This window comes from Atractosteus spatula, unplaced genomic scaffold, assembly GCF_055471065.1.
Source record: "Atractosteus spatula isolate fAtrSpa1 unplaced genomic scaffold, fAtrSpa1.hap1 Scaffold_47, whole genome shotgun sequence".
Lineage (NCBI taxonomy): Eukaryota > Metazoa > Chordata > Actinopteri > Semionotiformes > Lepisosteidae > Atractosteus > Atractosteus spatula.
In genome coordinates, this window is record NW_028296876.1 from 80,789 (window position 1) to 103,411 (window position 22,623).

The 22,623-nt window shown below is 41.2% G+C and overlaps 9 non-coding genes across 9 annotated transcripts; 3 read left to right on the top strand and 6 right to left on the bottom strand.

Annotated features, from left to right (window-relative positions):
• Positions 1-758: 758 nt before the first annotated feature.
• trnar-ucg (transfer RNA arginine (anticodon UCG)) lies at positions 759-831 on the top strand. Its single transcript has one exon. It is a non-coding gene; the product is annotated as a tRNA-Arg (tRNA).
• A 1,519-nt stretch (positions 832-2,350) lies between these two features.
• Positions 2,351-2,432, bottom strand: trnas-uga (transfer RNA serine (anticodon UGA)). The gene has a single exon. It is a non-coding gene; the product is annotated as a tRNA-Ser (tRNA).
• Positions 2,433-3,936: 1,504 nt separating this feature from the next.
• On the bottom strand, positions 3,937-4,010 carry trnan-auu (transfer RNA asparagine (anticodon AUU)). The gene has a single exon. It is a non-coding gene; the product is annotated as a tRNA-Asn (tRNA).
• Positions 4,011-15,172: 11,162 nt separating this feature from the next.
• Positions 15,173-15,254, bottom strand: trnas-uga (transfer RNA serine (anticodon UGA)). Its single transcript has one exon. It is a non-coding gene; the product is annotated as a tRNA-Ser (tRNA).
• A 1,534-nt stretch (positions 15,255-16,788) lies between these two features.
• On the bottom strand, positions 16,789-16,862 carry trnan-guu (transfer RNA asparagine (anticodon GUU)). The gene has a single exon. It is a non-coding gene; the product is annotated as a tRNA-Asn (tRNA).
• A 1,185-nt stretch (positions 16,863-18,047) lies between these two features.
• On the top strand, positions 18,048-18,120 carry trnar-ucg (transfer RNA arginine (anticodon UCG)). The gene has a single exon. It is a non-coding gene; the product is annotated as a tRNA-Arg (tRNA).
• A 1,526-nt stretch (positions 18,121-19,646) lies between these two features.
• Positions 19,647-19,728, bottom strand: trnas-uga (transfer RNA serine (anticodon UGA)). The gene has a single exon. It is a non-coding gene; the product is annotated as a tRNA-Ser (tRNA).
• Positions 19,729-21,230: 1,502 nt separating this feature from the next.
• On the bottom strand, positions 21,231-21,304 carry trnan-guu (transfer RNA asparagine (anticodon GUU)). The gene has a single exon. It is a non-coding gene; the product is annotated as a tRNA-Asn (tRNA).
• A 1,185-nt stretch (positions 21,305-22,489) lies between these two features.
• On the top strand, positions 22,490-22,562 carry trnar-ucg (transfer RNA arginine (anticodon UCG)). The gene has a single exon. It is a non-coding gene; the product is annotated as a tRNA-Arg (tRNA).
• The last annotated feature ends 61 nt before the right edge of the window (positions 22,563-22,623 follow it).

A 22,623-nucleotide genomic window follows, 5' to 3' on the forward strand; every position in this document is an offset into this window, starting at 1 on the left:
AAGAGAAATGATGAGAAATGGCATTTATCTGGCACTTTTCATGTCCAAGGAGCTCAATGCCCTTGACACCTCCCCAAGGCGACAGAGCTGGGCATTCTTTGGCGACACCGTTTTTTCTTTTGTTTTATTTCTATACTTATTGATAGAAAAAAAACGATATGTCATGTACTGTAAGGGAAATGTCTCTTTTCATGGGGAAAGCTAGCACCAGCAAATGTTGTGTTTAGAAGTGATTGAACATGACACGTGACCTAATTTACCGGAGCAAAAGCTCACCCAGCAAGCCCTGCTTTACTTCTACAGGAGAGAAGTAGAGTCTGCAAGATGTTCAGCTGGGTAGCTACGTTAACATGCCTCGGCTGCAAAGGAACAAGTAATAGGTTTATTACATGCTGAAAAGAGAAGAAAGGAAACACAACGTTTCGGCCGTGAGGTCTTCTCACACCTGAAGAAGCCTCACACCTGTAAAAGGCTCCATGGTTTTCTTTCTTCTCTTTTCAACATGGAATGCACCTATTGTCTGCAAGATGTGACAATTTCACGGTGTTTTGGAAGTAAACGTTTTTTCTTTGAATTCAAAATCAATCTGAATTTCAGCACGACACATCAACACTTTTTCTGTTTTAAGGAGATGATATTTTAAACCTGTTAAAAATAGTAGGAAACACAAGTTTCTTGCTTTGAAAATTTAGATGGGGAAGTGTACTACTAGTAGCAGTGTAGAGCTCTCTGTGGTGGAGTGCAAGTGCATGTCACGTGGGCCAGTGGCGTAATGGATAACGCGTCTGACTTCGGATCAGAAGATTGTAGGTTTGAGTCCTGCCTGGCTCGTGAGGCTTTTAAACCTCTCAGGTTCCTCGATAACAGGTTGCCTTCATGTAAATGAACTAGAGAAAAACATTTGCCACAACCAGTAAATTAGCACGCAAGTGCGGGCTAGTTAACACAGTACTGTATGGAGATCATCTCCAGCTCCGAGCTCAATTGCAATGAAAAAACATGCAGAACAGAACTGGAGAGCAGCTGAGTTTGTGCTCAGTAGGGTGGGGAGGACTCAGCATTGCTATTGTTCTAATTAGCATGAACTGCAGGGGATCTGAATCAGAACATGTCAGTTAGTTTGATCATTGCGTCAATATGTAGGCCACGTTAATATAGAATTATTACTTTGTCTGTCTCTTCTTTGTATATAGCTGAATGTCCCTGACAATTTCATGTTAGTTTTTAAGAACGACATTGGTGCTAATATATACATATATATAGCATATAAGGAACGCGTAAAAGTTTAGTCCATGCTGAAAAGATAAGAAAACCGCCACAACGTTTCATCTTGGAATAACTCTTTACTTGTTGTCTTGCAGCCTACCCATTCTGACCTAACTCATCCCTTGAAATTCCCTAACAGATAAGGGTACGTAACTGCTCATGCGATGCTCAGTTGCAATTTGTCACAAAACAAACAAGAACAGCAGCTGAGGGTTTGAGTTTGAACATGCACTGTATTAAAGCAGCTTTTATTTCCATTGATAAATGCTAGATATTCCTACAGAGATTCTTCAGGTGAGTAAGCGATTCCTGTTTCTGTTTCATATATATATATGTGTTACATGTGTCTCTGCAATAGTATAAATGTGTTATACACTATCAGGGGCTGCTTTTTTGTGCACCTCATCTACAACAAGGGTTTTTTTTTTCATTTATGTTTGTGGACCTTCACCATTTGAGGTAGTGAGTTAGATAAGAAAGTTACAGGTATGGTGAGCAATGACTGACAAAGGCGCGTACTGCATATTCCTTACAGAAGAGTAAGCAATTTGTTCTAAAAAACACCAGCTAAAGTCCAACAGCGTTAGCAATCTTATTACTTAAACACAATTAACATCAATAAACTGTAAGGTGCTGGTACATGGGAGTGGATTTGATCTTCTATTAAACAAAAATACAATTACAGCTCTAAAAAGGTCAACCTAGACTTCTGTAACAGATCTGTTCAGGTCATCGCTGTTCCTCTGACCTTGTGAGTGTTTGGAATTTTAAAACTGTATTTTGCTTGCCTTTCATGTGGTCTGTGTAAAAGTCACTGTGGCGTATGCGGTCCTACACAGCCTTGCTATAGACGTGACGAGCCTCCGCTATGTTGCAATGGAGAACGGGTTCAGTACGGAGCTGCTGGAAAGCTGGTTGCAGAAAAAGCATCATTATCTGCGTCCAGCCGCAAAGCGTCACTCGTGGGTGCTGAAGAATCGATTTCCAAGGCAGCGGGTCCAGGCGATTTAGAGTGTTAAAGGCCCCAGCGAAAACAAAACGGCGCTGGTCCTTTTTCACACACGCGACCAAATGCAAAGAACGCCGTAGTCAGCAGGATTTGAACCTGCGCGGGGAGACCCCAACGGATTTCAAGTCCATCGCCTTAACCACTCGGCTACGACTACAGCAAGCACTGTGCCCGCTGCCTTCTTGCTACAATCGAACAGGGAGTGCGAGGCGGCGGCGGCGGCGGAGGCGGCAACTTTTTTCAAGTTCGCTCTCCGTTTAAGAAACCTTTTACGCCAAAAGTGCAAGCAGACACACACACCTCAGAGTACTTAAGGGTGGCTTCAAGTTGGAATGATAAAGTCTCCCCGTTCGGACATGAAAATAGAACTTTCTTAGACAGAAAGAAATCAACAACGGAGAAATGTGGACGACGATTTCAGTCACTGCACTTTGAATAGCATTTTTACTCGAGTTACAGGAGATGCACGAATGGCCCTTGACCTACGCTCTTACGAATGCCTTGAACATTCAAACAAAACAGCCCTCAAGTCCTGCGGTTTAATATAATGCTGTTACGTGTCGAGGCAGTATTTGACTCCATCCTACTGTTGAGACACGGGGCCTTTATGGAAACGAACACACGCTACGGATCGTCTCTAATCAGTCCCTACAGTTGGAAGGCTCCTTGAAGCGTGCACCCCCATCATTCATCTTTGCGCATCTGTGAAAGGTATACTCTTGAGCAATGTTTGAGCCAGCTCTGGAAGATCCTAAGAGTCTCTTAACACCACTTCCAGCAGCAAGCTTAATTGTTCGCTGGAGGTCTCCCACCCAGGTACTGACCAGGCAAACAATCACCAGTACATTGAATGTGGAAGTTAATCCTGAAATCCAATTACATATCTCAAGGTAAGACAAATCCATAAGAACATGTCTTAGTATTACTTCGTTTACATTAGTATGGCACTGAGTTGGAGCTCCTCTTTAAGCTGTGGTTTAGTTTTGCATTCATGTGTTTCTAGAGCAGTTATTTATGGGGGTGGGTGGGTCTTTCACAGAGGCTCAGGACAAATCCCCCGCCTGAAAGTCTACTGTGTACGTTCAGACAGTCACAGGTCAAGAGCCAGGCAGGAGGACAATGGACAGAAGAGCCAACGAACTAAAAATAAAAGAACGAATATGAAAAAGCCACCATCTTTTTCTTTTTGACATTTTCCGACTTTCATGCAAGCCAGGACAAAGTTGCTCGTAGCTACTTGTGGATTCAAATACTCTATCGAGTGCTTTGATGAGTTTTTGCAATTTGATTGTCGTCCTGTCAGCCTGTTTCTGTTTTTTTTTTCAATCTAGTGATGGAAAGCATGAGGGAAATGATGGAGCAATCAATAACCGCTCCGGAAAAATGGCCGAAAGAAATGGCCCGTCACTAAGGACATTTGTGAAGCAGAGGAGTGACATCACCACAAAGGCGACATATTCTGCTGATCGTTTTGGTGAATAATGATTGAGGCGCGTTAAGAGAAAGGTAGCTGCGTCAGCATGCGTAGGCTGCAAAGGATCAAGCAAAGGTTTACTCCATGCTGAAAAGAGAAGAAAAGAAGCACCACGTTTCGGCTGTGGAGCCTTCTGCGCCATCTTCTTTAGCGGTGATGATGTTTACATTGGAAAAACTGAGACATGCGTCCCCGGGTGGGCTTGAACCACCAACCTTTCGGTTAATAGCCGAACGGGCTAACCAATTGCACCACAGAGACTGACGGCCTTTTGTGCTTCCTACATTTGCAGGTTTATGGTCAAGGAAAACAATCACTTGCGCTTCTTGCAGCCGGCGATATTTTTCCATTGACAACCAAGAAATGGATTTCATCTTTCACAAGCTGTATGGATTTCTTCAAAAACAAGTTCTTCCAGAAAGGAAATTAATTCTTGCATTAAACTGAACCAAGCTGTGCATGTTTGTCTGAAATGATACATTCGGCACAACAAGACACAGAGCGAGGCACCGCTGGTATCCAGACCCTGCCTGGAAAGCAGGATCACCTGCTTTCCAGGCAGGCACTTTAAGCCACTAGGAAACAGCGCCAGCGGAGCACCGCGCTTTTACAGACACTTGGACACATCTGCGTTCGGTGTGCACTTAACCTGCTCTCTGAGCCCCTTGCCTCCGTCCCATTTAATAGCAGAACTGACGCCAAGAGAAATGATGAGAAATGGCATTTACAGATGCAGCCATTCAAAATGCGCGGTAAAAACCCGCGGTACAGTAACCTACCCACAAGCCACCGCAGGGCACCGGAGGGCACCGCGGTAAGTGATTGGCTGGCCAAAATGACCGACAGGGGCACTCGTGGTGCATTGGTTGGTAGTGCAAAGATTTAATCATTTAATGTCTTTACTGTGCACATTTTAATCCGCTTAGTTTTGAATATTTATATGGATTTTACCACTAAAGGGAAATTTTAGTAGCTGAGCATAAAAAGAAGAGGAGCATAACGCATCTGAAGGTCATAAACGATATTAATTTAGGAACATAAACATTACTGTATGTATGTAAACTGTACTGTGTATGGCTGGTCTTGGTAGTTTAAAGAAAAAATACACACCAGTCTTCCATTTCTCCCTAAACATTTTAAGCATGAAAGTTTTATGAAACGGTACCCAAATATGCGATTCCTGTATAGAATGAATTTTAATTTAAAAAAAATATTTAACACGAACATTAAGCTGTTTACATCTTCCGCCTGAGAACAGTCACCCGTTGCTACCCAATGCAGAAACACAGCCACTAACTAGCAAAGAGAGGACATTAGCTACCCAATATGATAAAGAAATAAATGATTATTTTGTTTATTTCTTTTGCACATTTATTTGAACATTTCCATCGATTGTACAAGCACTTGGAAACTGTCCAATCCCTAGTTCATCAGGCATTTTACCGGTCTGGCGCCGGTCTGTGTCTTCCAGGATATAATGCCAGCGAACTCTTGTTTTTATGTCCACTATAACAGACAATCTCCTTTGCTTTTAACCGAGCGTTTAATAATTTCCTAAAATGAAAATGATTCACTTTATTTCCCTCACGGGATCAATAAAAGTATCTATCATCTGTCTAAACTATGGGACAGAATTCTGGGGTCTCCCCATACCAGAGATTATGGTAGGGCTTCAGAATGGTGATTGGCTGACACCATCTGACACCCCTCTGATTGGAGAAAAAAGACGTGCTGGTTTGCTATACATACTGTACCAGGAAGAGGATTTGTTTCTATTCAAAACGTGTATTTTAAAAGTTTAAGAAGTAAAAACCTTACAGCGTACACAGATTTCTAAACTGATCAGGATCGTTATCTTTGTCTTATGCATAATAATGTTCACCGCTCTGTCCAGCAAATTAATAATAAACTATTTTATATAGCGTTTTAAACGAATAAGTAATTAGATTGCTCATAAACCTAATCACTTGCTTTTTCTTTTTATTTAGGCTCAGATTTCAACTATAGATCGTATTATTAATAACCATAATAACAACCAACCAACAAAAACAACCATATAAACATAATACCAACCAAAAACATAGATAACAACCACAATACAAAATCAAATATATCAAACCATTTTACTCTCGCAAAGTCCTCCAATTATCATAATCCCGCCCCTTATGCAAAACCAAACCTTCCTCACATCCCAGTTTATCCTATTTATCATAAACAAAATCCACCTCAATTTTCAACATAAAGCATTACACAAAATCAATACCTCAACACTCCATACTCAACAACGATAATTCACAAACAGCCAGAACATGTAACTACACATTCCCAAACAGACCCAATTTCCATAGCCCCGCCCCTTATGCAAAACCAACATCCCTCCCCTGTTCTCTCCCTCCCCTGGCGGTTGTAATTGTTTTTATTTTCAAATAAATTTTAGCAAAATCATGTATTTTAAAAATCTTAAGATTTTTATATTTATGTCTTCATTTAGTGGTTTCATTAGTGACAAAGGCTAAACTTTATTGGAAAAATGTCTTTTATGTAAACCATGTTTGCTATTAATTCATTCAGGGCTAAAATATGTTCATTGTCTTCTAATGAAAGAAGGGTTCCTTTCGCCGTAGTCGGGTTGAAATTAGAAGCTTGCCACGCCCGGACTGTTACACCAACGCATTAGCATGTTAAAGCGATTTCACTGAGGAGCCTAGCCTTTAACTAGTAAGTACTGTACTTACTGGGTTTTTGAGGGGGGGGGAGGTGTCTTTCGCTGGAAATCTCGCCTCCTACTTTGAAAATACCCGTGAAACCGGTTCAATTCGTCACAGCCAGCACTCCTGCAGAGAGGGGGGTTGTACTTGGAGTGTATACAGTAAACGCGTTATGCTCTTCGTTAATGTCTAAGCCGGAACATATCATTATATCTCATTTTGTATTTCTTAAAAAAAAAATCGTTTTCCCAGCCTAACAGTATTGTTTTTAACCTGTAAAGCGCTTTGAGGAGCCACCTTTAAAGGCGCCATATACAATAAAGTTCATTATTATTACTATTGTAAATTTGCTGGACAGAGAGGTGAACATTATTACACAGAAGACAAAGATAGCAATTTACGTTGCATTGTGTATCGTGCTGCTTTAATACAGTTTTAAATAATTAAAAGTCTAAACAGTATCAGCTTTATTTATGGGTTTTAAATAAAGGTGATTTAAACGCGATTTAAATCAATATAAATGTTTATATTGTAACGCATAGGTGACTATTCATTGTTATTAAAATGACTTAAATTCAATCATGTTGTGATATTTAGAAATATACATTTGTTTGGTGCGAGTGAAGTTTTATTTAATCTCTGAGCCATACTGATTCTTCTGGAAGCCAGTTTCCGCCAGGGAGTAAAAAAAAAAACACACTATGGTATTCTCTCCAATGCAGTGCAGTTAAAAACATACCTCTGATGCTGCTCCTAAATGAATATCGTTTATGACCATCAGAAGCTTTATGCTCCTTTTCTTTTTTCCAGTGGATTGAACAGGGAGAGGCATTTCATGATGTACTTTTCACTGATGAAACAACAGTGGCTCTGGAACAGTTTTAACCATGTCGTTTTATAAAAAGGGGAGATATGTACACGTTACTGAAGCTAAAAGTTTAGCCTTTGTCACTAATGTAACCACTAAATAAAGACATATAGAAATCCCTACGTTACAGACTGTATATGGCTGGTATTGGTAGTTTAAAGAAAAAATACACACCAGTATTCCACTTTCTCCCTAAACATTTTAAGCATCAGAGTCTTACATGTGGTTATTTCGGAAACGTTTGTACGTGCTCCTTCTGACCATGTTACTGTTTACTGTTACTGACCATATTAAGTTTAAGTGCCTGTGGGCACTTTTCCTGTCCGTGGGGGGTGGACCGTCTTTCATTAGAAGGTTAGTCTGTTCTACTCTGAGAATGTAGAGGGGGTGGAAAGTGCCCGCGGTCATTTAATTAGTATTAAAATTCGCACTGATTCCCTTGCAAAGATACGGACATAGGAATATTCGTGCGTGGTCAAAAAATGGCATAAAAACGACAAAGTGAAGGCTGTGAAAACATTCACAATGTACTTTATACACAAAGCAAATATACCCCCCCCCCCTCAATTCAATTCAAGCTGCTTTATTAGCATGACAGATGGGTACAATCAGTGTTGGGTATTTACTTTGCTTTGAGATGCCACTTTTAAAGGTGATATATAAAATCAAGGCTTTAACTTGCTTTAACTCCGCAAGTCTGAGTTCTTGTGTCTGTCCTATCCGAACCCGAAAGTATTACAATATGTATCTTTATAGCAGGTGGTGTACAGCTTTTTAGTATAGATTACACTTTTCTAAAATGTATTTAAAAAATAAAAACGATTACAATCTAATCTTTCCACGTTTGATCCCAAAATAAATCTAAACGGGGAGAAAGCTATGCTGAAAGTTTATTAAGATACTTAGAAGACAAAGATATCAATTTATGTTGCATTTGTCTGATTGTGAATCAAAAAACACATATATTTAAACCCGCATTTTCGATTTAAATCAAAACATTATTTAAATCAATATAAATGTTTATATTGTAACGCCTAGGTGACTATTCATTGTTATTAAAATGACTTAAATTCGATCATGTTGTGATATTTAGAAATATAAATTTGTTTGGTGCGAGTGAGGTTTTATTTAATCTCTGACTCAGTGATGGCCTGGCATGGTGAGGTGCGCTGGCAGCTATGTGGTGTTACGCAGTGGTGGCCTGACACGGTGAGGTGCCCTGGCAGCTGTATGATGCAGTGGTGGCCTGGCACGGTGAGGTGCGCTTGCAGCTATGTGATGCAGTGGTGGCCTGGCACGGTGAGGTGCGCTGGCAGCTGTGTGATGCAGTGGTGGTCGGGTATGTAGAGGTGCACTGGCAGCTGTGTGTTGTGACGCAGTGGTGGCCTGGCACGGTGAGGTGCGCTGGCAGCTGTGTGATGCAGTGGTGGCCGGGCACGGTGAGGTGCGCTGGCAGGTGGGTGATGCAGTGGTGGCCTGGCACCGTGAGGTGCGCTGGCAGCTGTGTGGTTTGTCACAAAACAAACAAGAACAGCAGCTGAGGGTTTGAGTTTGAACATGCACTGTATTAAAGCAGCTTTTATTTCCATTGATAAATGCTAGATATTCCTACAGAGATTCTTCAGGTGAGTAAGCGATTCCTGTTTCTGTTTCATACAGATGCAGCCATTCAAAGTGCGCGGTACAGATACCGCAGGTATGATGACACGGGATACCGCGGTGCGTGATTGGTTGACCGACAGGGGCACTCGTGGTCCGTTGGTCTGTCGTAGAAAGACTTACTGTAAACGTCTTTACTGTGCCCGTTGTAGATATTGAATTTTACCACTGAAGGGAAATCTTAGTAGCTGAGCATAAAAAGAATAGGAGCATACTGTAACGCGTGTGAAGGCCATAAACGATATTAATTTTGGAACGTAAACATACAGTATATAGCTGGTCTTGGTACTTTAAAGAAAAAAATACACACCGGTATTCCATTTCTCCCTAAACATTGTAAGCTTCGAAGTCTTTAACTAACGTGATACCGGAGTCAACAAGCATACTTTTAGAATTTGATTAAAAGGGAATATAATATGGAATCGCGTATCTCAAGAATTTAATAACGGTATGATTATATCCGTGTACTGCGGCAGGGCTGTGTAGGGCTGTTTCGCCTGCCTGATCATGCAAGCTCTCTTGTAGCCTACTGGTCTAGGTGCGTGACTACCAACTGGCAGGTTGTGTGTTCGAATCCAGCTGGTGCTGGACTTTCATTTTAACAAACATTTCTTCAAAAAAATAGGTAAGCGATATTATGGACAATCAGTTGACTTTTATATTTCAAAATATCGCAACATGATCGATATTTGCGATATTTTGAACATATCTTCCCTTCTGACAGCGGTTCCTGCTTCTATTGTGTGTGTGTGTGCAACAGTAAATTTTTATAGAGAAATGGAGGCTGGACAGTATGCGTTACAATATAAACATTTATATTGATTTAAATCGTGTTCTGATTTAAATCGCAAACGCGTGTTTAATTATGTGTTTTTAATCATAATCAGGCTAATGCATTTCTACATTTTCTGTATGAACCAGCTTAGAGGTTCATACAGAAAGACAGCTTGTGTTTAAATTGAGTGTAAGGTAATTTATGCTTCCAAAGTCATGGTCAGTATTATTGTACTGTGCTGTACTGTGTCACATTATTTTATAGCGTTTTTATTGCGTTATTAAATCCGGTGGCGCTGTGTTAGTTTCCTGACTCACATTATTTAAACTACCACACTGATCATTCATCTCTAAATAAACTTTATTTTATTTTATAAACTAGTATAGTTTGCTATACTAAATAAACTTTATTTTATATAGCGTTTTAAGCGATTAGGTAATTAGATTGCTCATAAACCTAATCACTTTTTCTACATAAACACAGCGTGATTGCTCTCTGAAAATGCTTTTCCTTTATTTTTAAAGTAGGCTCAGATTTCAACTATAGATCATATTATTATAAACTTTCTTGGAAAAATGTATTTTATGTAAACCATGTTTGCTATTAATTCATTTCGGGCTAAAATATGTTCATTGTCTTCCAATCGAGTTGACATTGGAAGCCTGCCACACCCGCACTGTTAAACCAACGCATGAGCACGTCAAAGCCCATTGAGCCAGTAATGGCTTTAGTATCCCCCCCTTCTCCCCTCAATTCAATTCAAGGTGTTTTATTTGCATGACAGATGGGTACAAGCAGTGTTGGGTATGTATATTGTAACGCTTACAGCAGACAGGCACTGTGTAGGAGCCGACGCATCAGAGCAGCGCCTGCATTTATAACTTAGTTTTTAAAATTAGTCAAGCAATACGAAGCATCTCCTTTTACTTAGTGCCTGAGCATACTGCAACGCGTGTGAAGCCCATAAACGATATTAATTTTGGAACTTAAACATACAGTATATGGCTGGTCTCGGTACTTTAAAGAAAACATACACACCAGTATTCCATTTCTCCCTAAACATTTTAAGCATCGAAGTCTTTAACTAACGCCATACCGGAGTCAACAAGCATACTTTTAGAATTTGATTAAAAGGGAATATAATATGGAATCGCGTATCTCCAGAATTTAAAGACCAGACAATCGCAAACTCGTTTTCAATAAAATGATTTTATTCATTCAGCAGTTTGTGAGAGGGACATCCAGCAGGGAGAGACACACACACCGGTTTTCATTGACAACATTGTTTTTTTTTCAATTCCTCTTGTCTAACAGGAATGTTTTGTTTGTGGACAGACTGTTAGACAAGAGGAAAAGACCGCCTCCTCCTACGAAGCATTTCGTTGATCCGATCACGAATTCTTTTCCAGTCGTACGCAGCAAGGGTTGAGAATCTCCGATTCACCATCGTACTAATGGTTTCCCGGAGATTACAAGGCAAGGCACTTTTGCCTCTGGACCCATCGAAATTTACAGACGTGGTCCACCCCCAGTAAATTTCAAAAGTCACAAGATTTCGAAACACGAGGGCGGCGTAGCGGTCGGCTCTTGCTTTCCCGTCTATGCCGATGCACTGCAAGTACAACCCCCCCTCCATCTCCTGGGTGATGGGTAGCAGTTGGACATCTGGGAGAATTATTCGTCCCACTGGCATCTGTGAATTCCGCTGTGCTTCCTGGGGGGAGATAGCCGGCGGGGACAGCATCAACAGAGTCCTGCGCGGTGGTGAACTGAGAGGCCGGGATGGAGTTTTTTAATTTGTTAGACAAATTTCCTCTTGTCTAACAGTCTGTCCACAAACAAAACATTCCTGTTAGACAAGAGGAATTGAAAAAAAAACAATGTTGTCAATGAAAACCGGTTGTGTGTCTCTCCCTGCTGGATGTCCCTCTCACAAACTGCTGAATGAATAAAATAATTTTATTGAAAACGAGTTTGCGATTGTCTGGTCTTTAAATTCTGGAGATACGCGATTCCATATTATATTCCCTTTTAATCAAATTCTAAAAGTATGCTTGTTGACTCCGGTATCGCGTTAGTTAAAGACTTCGATGCTTAAAATGTTTAGGGAGAAATAATTTAATTTTGAAAGCCACTGAGACATCAGGTACTACTGTTGTATTTATGAAAAAGAAACAAAACAAAAAACATACTAACAACTGTGCCATCCTACTCCTTAGTTAATACATTTTATTATTCATAAACAGTTAACATTGTTAGCAAAATATTTTGAATTATATTTAACCCTATTTTTTCTTTAGTTTTGTATTTAACTTATTATATGATAGTCAGACTTAATGTATATTTGAACAATGAAAATATATTTTTACAAGATTTTACATTAAGCACTTAAAATTAATATGGTTAATAATAGTAAACTGTAACATGCTGTAACAAGATCGGCTAAACTGCGAAGAAAATGCTTTCAGAGAAAATGTTTCAGGTGTGAAGAACATAGATCTCCAATGCAATTTCAACCAAACCTGTTCCCACACACCCTGCCCCCACTACCATTAGAATATACACAAACATTTTAGCGTTTCATTCTGAGCAGAAGACCCTCACACCTGAAGAGTGCTGGCTGTGACGAATTAAACCAGTTTTTCCGGTTTCAATCACAGACCATGTGACATGGGACTCAGTAAACTAACAGCGCCACTGGATTTGATAATACCTAACCAAAATCCGCAATATGGAAACAGAACCTGTGTGATTGTTGATAGATGATGTACTCGTAACATTTTTTCAAGACGAACTACAACATTTAAAAAATGACTTGTATGTACTTGATATCTCTAATCAATCCATGGCTCCCAGCACAAAACGAAAGTAACACGCATACCGTTTCGCGCTAATTATTAGTTGCTCAAAAGTAATTTGACCGTATGAAATGCATAATATAAACCTAGAAACATATACGTGAGCAGTACTTAAGCACTGTAGTATCGGTGTTAAGACATACCTCTCAAATACTGTAAATCAAGTTAAAAATATCTCAAGACCGATTCTGGTCGTAATGAAACCATGTTTCGTGTATGTTTTCTTTTTCATCTTGAAATAACTCATTTCTAAATACCTTTTTCACTGTTAACATCTTGCAGCAACTTTGCGACAAAATATACACTCTGACAGTTCATCCTGCTACCAACATTAAATAAAACAAATCTTTAGATTTCTATATTTATGTCTTTATTTAGTGGTTTCATTAGTGACAAAGGCTAAACTTTCTTGGAAAAATGTATTTTATGTGTTGCAGAAAAAACTGACTTGCTTTAACAAAATATGTTTACAAATCCTTTCACCTGGCATTTTCGTAGTTAGAAATTATGGAACGCTCTGTTAAAAGCAAGGGAGTTTTTATGTCCGTTGCAGTTCTTTTGCAACATGAATATAATTATATCGTTATTAATTTCTTGAGATACGCGATTCCATATTATATTCCCTTTTAATCAAATTCTAAAAGTATGCTTGTTGACTCCGGTATCACGTTAGTTAAAGACTTCGAAGCTTACAATGTTTAGGGAGAAATGGAATACTGGTGTGTATTTTTTTCTTTAAAGTACCGAGACCAGCCATATACTGTATGTTTATGTTAAGATTTCCCTTCAGTGGAAAATTAGATATGAATATTCAATACTTAAACGGGCACAGTTAAGACATTAAATATACATATACATATTGTATACAGTACAGTTTGCATACGGTAATATGCTTATGTTACGTGATTAAAAAATAAATAAATAAAACTGGAAGGTCCAGCACCAGCTGGATTTGAACACACAACCTGTCAGTTGGTAGTCACGCACCTAGACCAGTAGGCTACAAGACAGCTCGCGTGCGCAAGCAGGCGAAACAGCCCTACACAGCCCTGCCGCAGTACACGGATATAATCATACCGTTATTAATTTCTTGAGATACGCGATTCCATATTATATTCCCTTTTAATCAAATTCTAAAAGTATGCTTGTTGACTCCGGTATCACGTTAGTTAAAGACTTCGAAGCTTACAATGTTTAGGGAGAAATGGAATACCGGTGTGTATTTTTCCTTGTGATATTTTAAGCTCTAGTTGAATGATAGGTGTCGCATTTTAAATCATTTTCGTAGCTAGAAATTATGAAACGCCCTGTTAAAAGCAAGGAAGTTTTTATGCCCGTTGAAGTAAAACAAAATGCCTGACAAAGTATGGCTTGGACAGATTCCAAGTGCTTGTACAAATGTGCTAAAGAAATTATACTTTGAGTATACAGCTTGTCCAAAGTCATCCATTATTAATACTATTAGTAATATCTTCAGTAAAGGCTTTGATATTTCTGATAAAGGTAGGTTGTGTACTTTTGTCCAACTGAGCAATCTTGCTTTCATAAAATATACCAACATTTTAATGACTGATGATTAACATGCTGTAATACACAGTTCAAAATTAAAGGCTCAAATAATGTACATGAGAGGTTAAGCTCCCCCTGGCGGTTTTACAAGGCAACGCCAGATAGTTAACCACGTGACACCACGTTAACTGCGTCATACCGCGTGATACTGTGACACGCCCACCGGGGTATGCCGCGAAATACCTCATGCATTTTGAATGGCTGCATCTGTATATATACAGTATATATATATGTGTTACATGTGTCTCTGCAATAGTATAAATGTGTTATACACTATCAGGGGCTGCTTTTTTGTGCACCTCATCTACAACAAGGGTTTTTTTTTTCATTTATGTTTGTGGACCTTCACCATTTGAGGTAGTGAGTTAGATAAGAAAGTTACAGGTATGGTGAGCAATGACTGACAAAGGCGCGTACTGCATATTCCTTACAGAAGAGTAAGCAATTTGTTCTAAAAAACACCAGCTAAAGTCCAACACCGTTAGCAATCTTATTACTTAAACACAATTAACATCAATAAACTGTAAGGTGCTGGTACATGGGAGTGGATTTGATCTTCTATTAAACAAAAATACAATTACAGCTCTAAAAAGGTCAACCTAGACTTCTGTAACAGATCTGTTCAGGTCATCGCTGTTCCTCTGACCTTGTGAGTGTTTGGAATTTTAAAACTGTATTTTGCTTGCCTTTCATGTGGTCTGTGTAAAAGTCACTGTGGCGTATGCGGTCCTACACAGCCTTGCTATAGACGTGACGAGCCTCCGCTATGTTGCAATGGAGAACGGGTTCAGTACGGAGCTGCTGGAAAGCTGGTTGCAGAAAAAGCATCATTATCTGCGTCCAGCCGCAAAGCGTCACTCGTGGGTGCTGAAGAATCGATTTCCAAGGCAGCGGGTCCAGGCGATTTAGAGTGTTAAAGGCCCCAGCGAAAACAAAACGGCGCTGGTCCTTTTTCACACACGCACGCGACCAAATGCAAAGAACGCCGTAGTCGGCAGGATTTGAACCTGCGCGGGGAGACCCCAACGGATTTCAAGTCCGTCGCCTTAACCACTCGGCCACGACTACAGCAAGCGCTGCGCCCGCTGCCTTCTTGCTACAGTCGAACAGGGAGTGCGAGGCGGCGGCGGCGGAGGCGGCAACTTTTTTCAAGTTCGCTCTCCGTTTAAGAAACCTTTTACGCCAAAAGTGCAAGCAGACACACACACCTCAGAGTACTTAAGGGTGGCTTCAAGTTGGAATGATAAAGTCTCCCCGTTCGGACATGAAAATAGAACTTTCTTAGACAGAAAGAAATCAACAACGGAGAAATGTGGACGACGATTTCAGTCACTGCACTTTGAATAGCATTTTTACTCGAGTTACAGGAGATGCACGAATGGCCCTTGACCTACGCTCTTACGAATGCCTTGAACATTCAAACAAAACAGCCCTCAAGTCCTGCGGTTTAATATAATGCTGTTACGTGTCGAGGCAGTATTTGACTCCGTCCTACCGTTGAGACACGGGGCCTTTATGGAAACGAACACACGCTACGGATCGTCTCTAATCAGTCCCTACAGTTGGAAGGCTCCTTGAAGCGTGCACCCCCATCATTCATCTTTGCGCATCTGTGAAAGGTATACTCTTGAGCAATGTTTGAGCCAGCTCTAAGGCAACTAGTGCTATTGGACAGACACCTCTGGAAGATCCTAAGAGTCTCTTAACACCACTTCCAGCAGCAAGCTTAATTGTTCGCTGGAGGTCTCCCACCCAGGTACTGACCAGGCAAACAATCACCAGTACATTGAATGTGGAAGTTAATCCTGAAATCCAATTACATATCTCAAGGTAAGACAAATCCATAAGAGCATGTCTTAGTATTACTTCGTTTACATTAGTATGGCACTGAGTTGGAGCTCCTCTTTAAGCTGTGGTTTAGTTTTGCATTCATGTGTTTCTAGAGCAGTTATTTATGGGGGTGGGTGGGTCTTTCACAGAGGCTCAGGACAAATCCCCCGCCTGAAAGTCTACTGTGTGCGTTCAGACAGTCACAGGTCAAGAGCCAGGCAGGAGGACAATGGACAGAAGAGCCAACGAACTAAAAATAAAAGAACGAATATGAAAAAGCCACCATCTTTTTCTTTTTGACATTTTCCGACTTTCATGCAAGCCAGGACAAAGTTGCTCGTAGCTACTTGTGGATTCAAATACTCTATCGAGTGCTTTGATGAGTTTTTGCAATTTGATTGTCGTCCTGTCGTCCTGTTTCTGTTTTTTTTTTTCAATCTAGTGATGGAAAGCATGAGGGAAATGATGGAGCAATCAATAACCGCTCCGGAAAAATGGCCGAAAGAAATGGCCCGTCACTAAGGACATTTGTGAAGCAGAGGAGTGACATCACCACAAAGGCGACATATTCTGCTGATCGTTTTGGTGAATAATGATTGAGGCGCGTTAAGAGAAAGGTAGCTGTGTCAGCATGCGTAGGCTGCAAAGGATCAAGCAAAGGTTTACTCCATGCTGAAAAGAGAAGAAAAGAAGCACCACGTTTCGGCTGTGGAGCCTTCTGCGCCATCTTCTTTAGCGGTGATGATGTTTACATTGGAAAAGCTGAGACATGCGTCCCCGGGTGGGCTTGAACCACCAACCTTTCGGTTAACAGCCGAACGCGCTAACCGATTGCGCCACAGAGACTGATGGCCTTTTGTGCTCCCTACATTTGCAGGTTTATGGTCAAGGAAAACAATCACTTGCGCTTCTTGCAGCCGGCGATATTTTTCCACTGACAACCAAGAAATGGATTTCATCTTTCACAAGCTGTATGGATTTCTTCAAAAACAAGTTCTTCCAGAAAGGAAATTAATTCTTGTATTAAACTGAACCAAGCTGTGCATGTTTGTCTGAAATGATACATTCGGCACAACAAGACACAGAGAGAGGCACCGCTGGTATCCAGACCCAGGATCGCCTGCTTTCCAGGCAGGCACTTTAAGCCACTAGGAAACAGCGCCAGCGGAGCACCGCGCTTTTACAGACACTTGGACACATCTGCGTTCGGTGTGCACTTAACCTGCTCTCTGAGCCCCTTGCCTCCGTCCCATTTAATAGCAGAACTGACGCCAAGAGAAATGATGAGAAATGGCATTTATCTGGCACTTTTCATGTCCAAGGAGCTCAATGCCCTTGACACCTCCCCAAGGCGACAGAGCTGGGCATTCTTTGGCGACACCGTTTTTTCTTTTGTTTTATTTCTATACTTATTGATAGAAAAAAAACGATATGTCATGTACTGTAAGGGAAATGTCTCTTTTCATGGGGAAAGCTAGCACCAGCAAATGTTGTGTTTAGAAGTGATTGAACATGACACGTGACCTAATTTACCAGAGCAAAAGCTCACCCAGCAAGCCCTGCTTTACTTCTACAGGAGAGAAGTAGAGTCTGCAAGATGTTCAGCTGGGGAGCTACGTTAACATGCCTCGGCTGCAAAGGAACAAGTAATAGGTTTATTGCATGCTGAAAAGAGAAGAAAGGAAACACAACGTTTCGGCCGTGAGGTCTTCTCACACCTGAAGAAGCCTCACACCTGTAAAAGGCTCCATGGTTTTCTTTCTTCTCTTTTCAACATGGAATACACCTATTGTCTGCAAGATGTGACAATTTCACGGTGTTTTGGAAGTAAACGTTTTTTCTTTGAATTCAAAATCAATCTGAATTTCAGCACGACACATCAACACTTTTTCTGTTTTAAGGAGATGATATTTTAAACCTGTTAAAAATAGTAGGAAACACAAGTTTCTTGCTTTGAAAATTTAGATGGGGAAGTGTACTACTAGTAGCAGTGTAGAGCTCTCTGTGGTGGAGTGCAAGTGCGTGTCACGTGGGCCAGTGGCGTAATGGATAACGCGTCTGACTTCGGATCAGAAGATTGTAGGTTCGAGTCCTGCCTGGCTCGTGAGGCTTTTAAACCTCTCAGGTTCCTCGATAACAGGTTGCCTTCATGTAAATGAACTAGAGAAAAACATTTGCCACAACCAGTAAATTAGCACGCAAGTGCGGGCTAGTTAACACAGTACTGTATGGAGATCATCTCCAGCTCCGAGCTCAATTGCAATGAAAAAACATGCAGAACAGAACTGGAGAGCAGCTGAGTTTGTGCTCAGTAGGGTGGGGAGGACTCAGCATTGCTATTGTTCTAATTAGCATGAACTGCAGGGGATCTGAATCAGAACATGTCAGTTAGTTTGATCATTGCGTCAATATGTAGGCCACGTTAATATAGAATTATTACTTTGTCTGTCTCTTCTTTGTATATAGCTGAATGTCCCTGACAATTTCATGTTAGTTTTTAAGAACGACATTGGTGCTAATATATACATATATAGCATATAAGGAACGCGTAAAAGTTTAGTCCATGCTGAAAAGATAAGAAAACCGCCACAACGTTTCATCTTGGAATAACTCTTTACTTGTTGTTTTGCAGCCTACCCATTCTGACCTAACTCATCCCTTGAAATTCCCTAACAGATAAGGGTACGTAACTGCTCATGCGATGCTCAGTTGCAATTTGTCACAAAACAAACAAGAACAGCAGCTGAGGGTTTGAGTTTGAACATGCACTGTATTAAAGCAGCTTTTATTTCCATTGATAAATGCTAGATATTCCTACAGAGATTCTTCAGGTGAGTAAGTGATTCCTGTTTCTGTTTCATATATATACAGTATATATATGTGTTACATGTGTCTCTGCAATAGTATAAATGTGTTATACACTATCAGGGGCTGCTTTTTTGTGCACCTCATCTACAACAAGGGTTTTTTTTTTCATTTATGTTTGTGGACCTTCACCATTTGAGGTAGTGAGTTAGATAAGAAAGTTACAGGTATGGTGAGCAATGACTGACAAAGGCGCGTACTGCATATTCCTTACAGAAGAGTAAGCAATTTGTTCTAAAAAACACCAGCTAAAGTCCAACACCGTTAGCAATCTTATTACTTAAACACAATTAACATCAATAAACTGTAAGGTGCTGGTACATGGGAGTGGATTTGATCTTCTATTAAACAAAAATACAATTACAGCTCTAAAAAGGTCAACCTAGACTTCTGTAACAGATCTGTTCAGGTCATCGCTGTTCCTCTGACCTTGTGAGTGTTTGGAATTTTAAAACTGTATTTTGCTTGCCTTTCATGTGGTCTGTGTAAAAGTCACTGTGGCGTATGCGGTCCTACACAGCCTTGCTATAGACGTGAAGAGCCTCCGCTATGTTGCAATGGAGAACGGGTTCAGTACGGAGCTGCTGGAAAGCTGGTTGCAGAAAAAGCATCATTATCTGCGTCCAGCCGCAAAGCGTCACTCGTGGGTGCTGAAGAATCGATTTCCAAGGCAGCGGGTCCAGGCGATTTAGAGTGTTAAAGGCCCCAGCGAAAACAAAACGGCGCTGGTCCTTTTTCACACACGCGACCAAATGCAAAGAACGCCGTAGTCAGCAGGATTTGAACCTGCGTGGGGAGACCCCAACGGATTTCAAGTCCATCGCCTTAACCACTCGGCTACGACGACAGCAAGCACTGTGCCCGCTGCCTTCTTGCTACAATCGAACAGGGAGTGCGAGGCGGCGGCGGCGGAGGCGGCAACTTTTTTCAAGTTCGCTCTCCGTTTAAGAAACCTTTTACGCCAAAAGTGCAAGCAGACACACACACCTCAGAGTACTTAAGGGTGGCTTCAAGTTGGAATGATAAAGTCTCCCCGTTCGGACATGAAAATAGAACTTTCTTAGACAGAAAGAAATCAACAACGGAGAAATGTGGACGACGATTTCAGTCACTGCACTTTGAATAGCATTTTTACTCGAGTTACAGGAGATGCACGAATGGCCCTTGACCTACGCTCTTACGAATGCCTTGAACATTCAAACAAAACAGCCCTCAAGTCCTGCGGTTTAATATAATGCTGTTACGTGTCGAGGCAGTATTTGACTCCGTCCTACCGTTGAGACACGGGGCCTTTATGGAAACGAACACACGCTACGGATCGTCTCTAATCAGTCCCTACAGTTGGAAGGCTCCTTGAAGCGTGCACCCCCATCATTCATCTTTGCGCATCTGTGAAAGGTATACTCTTGAGCAATGTTTGAGCCAGCTCTGGAAGATCCTAAGAGTCTCTTAACACCACTTCCAGCAGCAAGCTTAATTGTTCGCTGGAGGTCTCCCACCCAGGTACTGACCAGGCAAACAATCACCAGTACATTGAATGTGGAAGTTAATCCTGAAATCCAATTACATATCTCAAGGTAAGACAAATCCATAAGAGCATGTCTTAGTATTACTTCGTTTACATTAGTATGGCACTGAGTTGGAGCTCCTCTTTAAGCTGTGGTTTAGTTTTGCATTCATGTGTTTCTAGAGCAGTTATTTATGGGGGTGGGTGGGTCTTTCACAGAGGCTCAGGACAAATCCCCCACCTGAAAGTCTACTGTGTGCGTTCAGACAGTCACAGGTCAAGAGCCAGGCAGGAGGACAATGGACAGAAGAGCCAACGAACTAAAAATAAAAGAACGAATATGAAAAAGCCACCATCTTTTTCTTTTTGACATTTTCCGACTTTCATGCAAGCCAGGACAAAGTTGCTCGTAGCTACTTGTGGATTCAAATACTCTATCGAGTGCTTTGATGAGTTTTTGCAATTTGATTGTCGTCCTGTCGTCCTGTTTCTGTTTTTTTTTTTCAATCTAGTGATGGAAAGCATGAGGGAAATGATGGAGCAATCAATAACCGCTCCGGAAAAATGGCCGAAAGAAATGGCCCGTCACTAAGGACATTTGTGAAGCAGAGGAGTGACATCACCACAAAGGCGACATATTCTGCTGATCGTTTTGGTGAATAATGATTGAGGCGCGTTAAGAGAAAGGTAGCTGTGTCAGCATGCGTAGGCTGCAAAGGATCAAGCAAAGGTTTACTCCATGCTGAAAAGAGAAGAAAAGAAGCACCACGTTTCGGCTGTGGAGCCTTCTGCGCCATCTTCTTTAGCGGTGATGATGTTTACATTGGAAAAACTGAGACATGCGTCCCCGGGTGGGCTTGAACCACCAACCTTTCGGTTAACAGCCGAACGCGCTAACCGATTGCGCCACAGAGACTGATGGCCTTTTGTGCTCCCTACATTTGCAGGTTTATGGTCAAGGAAAACAATCACTTGCGCTTCTTGCAGCCGGCGATATTTTTCCACTGACAACCAAGAAATGGATTTCATCTTTCACAAGCTGTATGGATTTCTTCAAAAACAAGTTCTTCCAGAAAGGAAATTAATTCTTGCATTAAACTGAACCAAGCTGTGCATGTTTGTCTGAAATGATACATTCGGCACAACAAGACACAGAGCGAGGCACCGCTGGTATCCAGACCCAGGATCGCCTGCTTTCCAGGCAGGCACTTTAAGCCACTAGGAAACAGCGCCAGCGGAGCACCGCGCTTTTACAGACACTTGGACACATCTGCGTTCGGTGTGCACTTAACCTGCTCTCTGAGCCCCTTGCCTCCGTCCCATTTAATAGCAGAACTGACGCCAAGAGAAATGATGAGAAATGGCATTTATCTGGCACTTTTCATGTCCAAGGAGCTCAATGCCCTTGACACCTCCCCAAGGCGACAGAGCTGGGCATTCTTTGGCGACACCGTTTTTTCTTTTGTTTTATTTCTATACTTATTGATAGAAAAAAAACGATATGTCATGTACTGTAAGGGAAATGTCTCTTTTCATGGGGAAAGCTAGCACCAGCAAATGTTGTGTTTAGAAGTGATTGAACATGACACGTGACCTAATTTACCGGAGCAAAAGCTCACCCAGCAAGCCCTGCTTTACTTCTACAGGAGAGAAGTAGAGTCTGCAAGATGTTCAGCTGGGGAGCTACGTTAACATGCCTCGGCTGCAAAGGAACAAGTAATAGGTTTATTGCATGCTGAAAAGAGAAGAAAGGAAACACAACGTTTCGGCCGTGAGGTCTTCTCACACCTGAAGAAGCCTCACACCTGTAAAAGGCTCCATGGTTTTCTTTCTTCTCTTTTCAACATGGAATACACCTATTGTCTGCAAGATGTGACAATTTCACGGTGTTTTGGAAGTAAACGTTTTTTCTTTGAATTCAAAATCAATCTGAATTTCAGCACGACACATCAACACTTTTTCTGTTTTAAGGAGATGATATTTTAAACCTGTTAAAAATAGTAGGAAACACAAGTTTCTTGCTTTGAAAATTTAGATGGGGAAGTGTACTACTAGTAGCAGTGTAGAGCTCTCTGTGGTGGAGTGCAAGTGCGTGTCACGTGGGCCAGTGGCGTAATGGATAACGCGTCTGACTTCGGATCAGAAGATTGTAGGTTCGAGTCCTGCCTGGCTCGTGAGGCTTTTAAACCTCTCAGGTTCCTCGATAACAGGTTGCCTTCATGTAAATGAACTAGA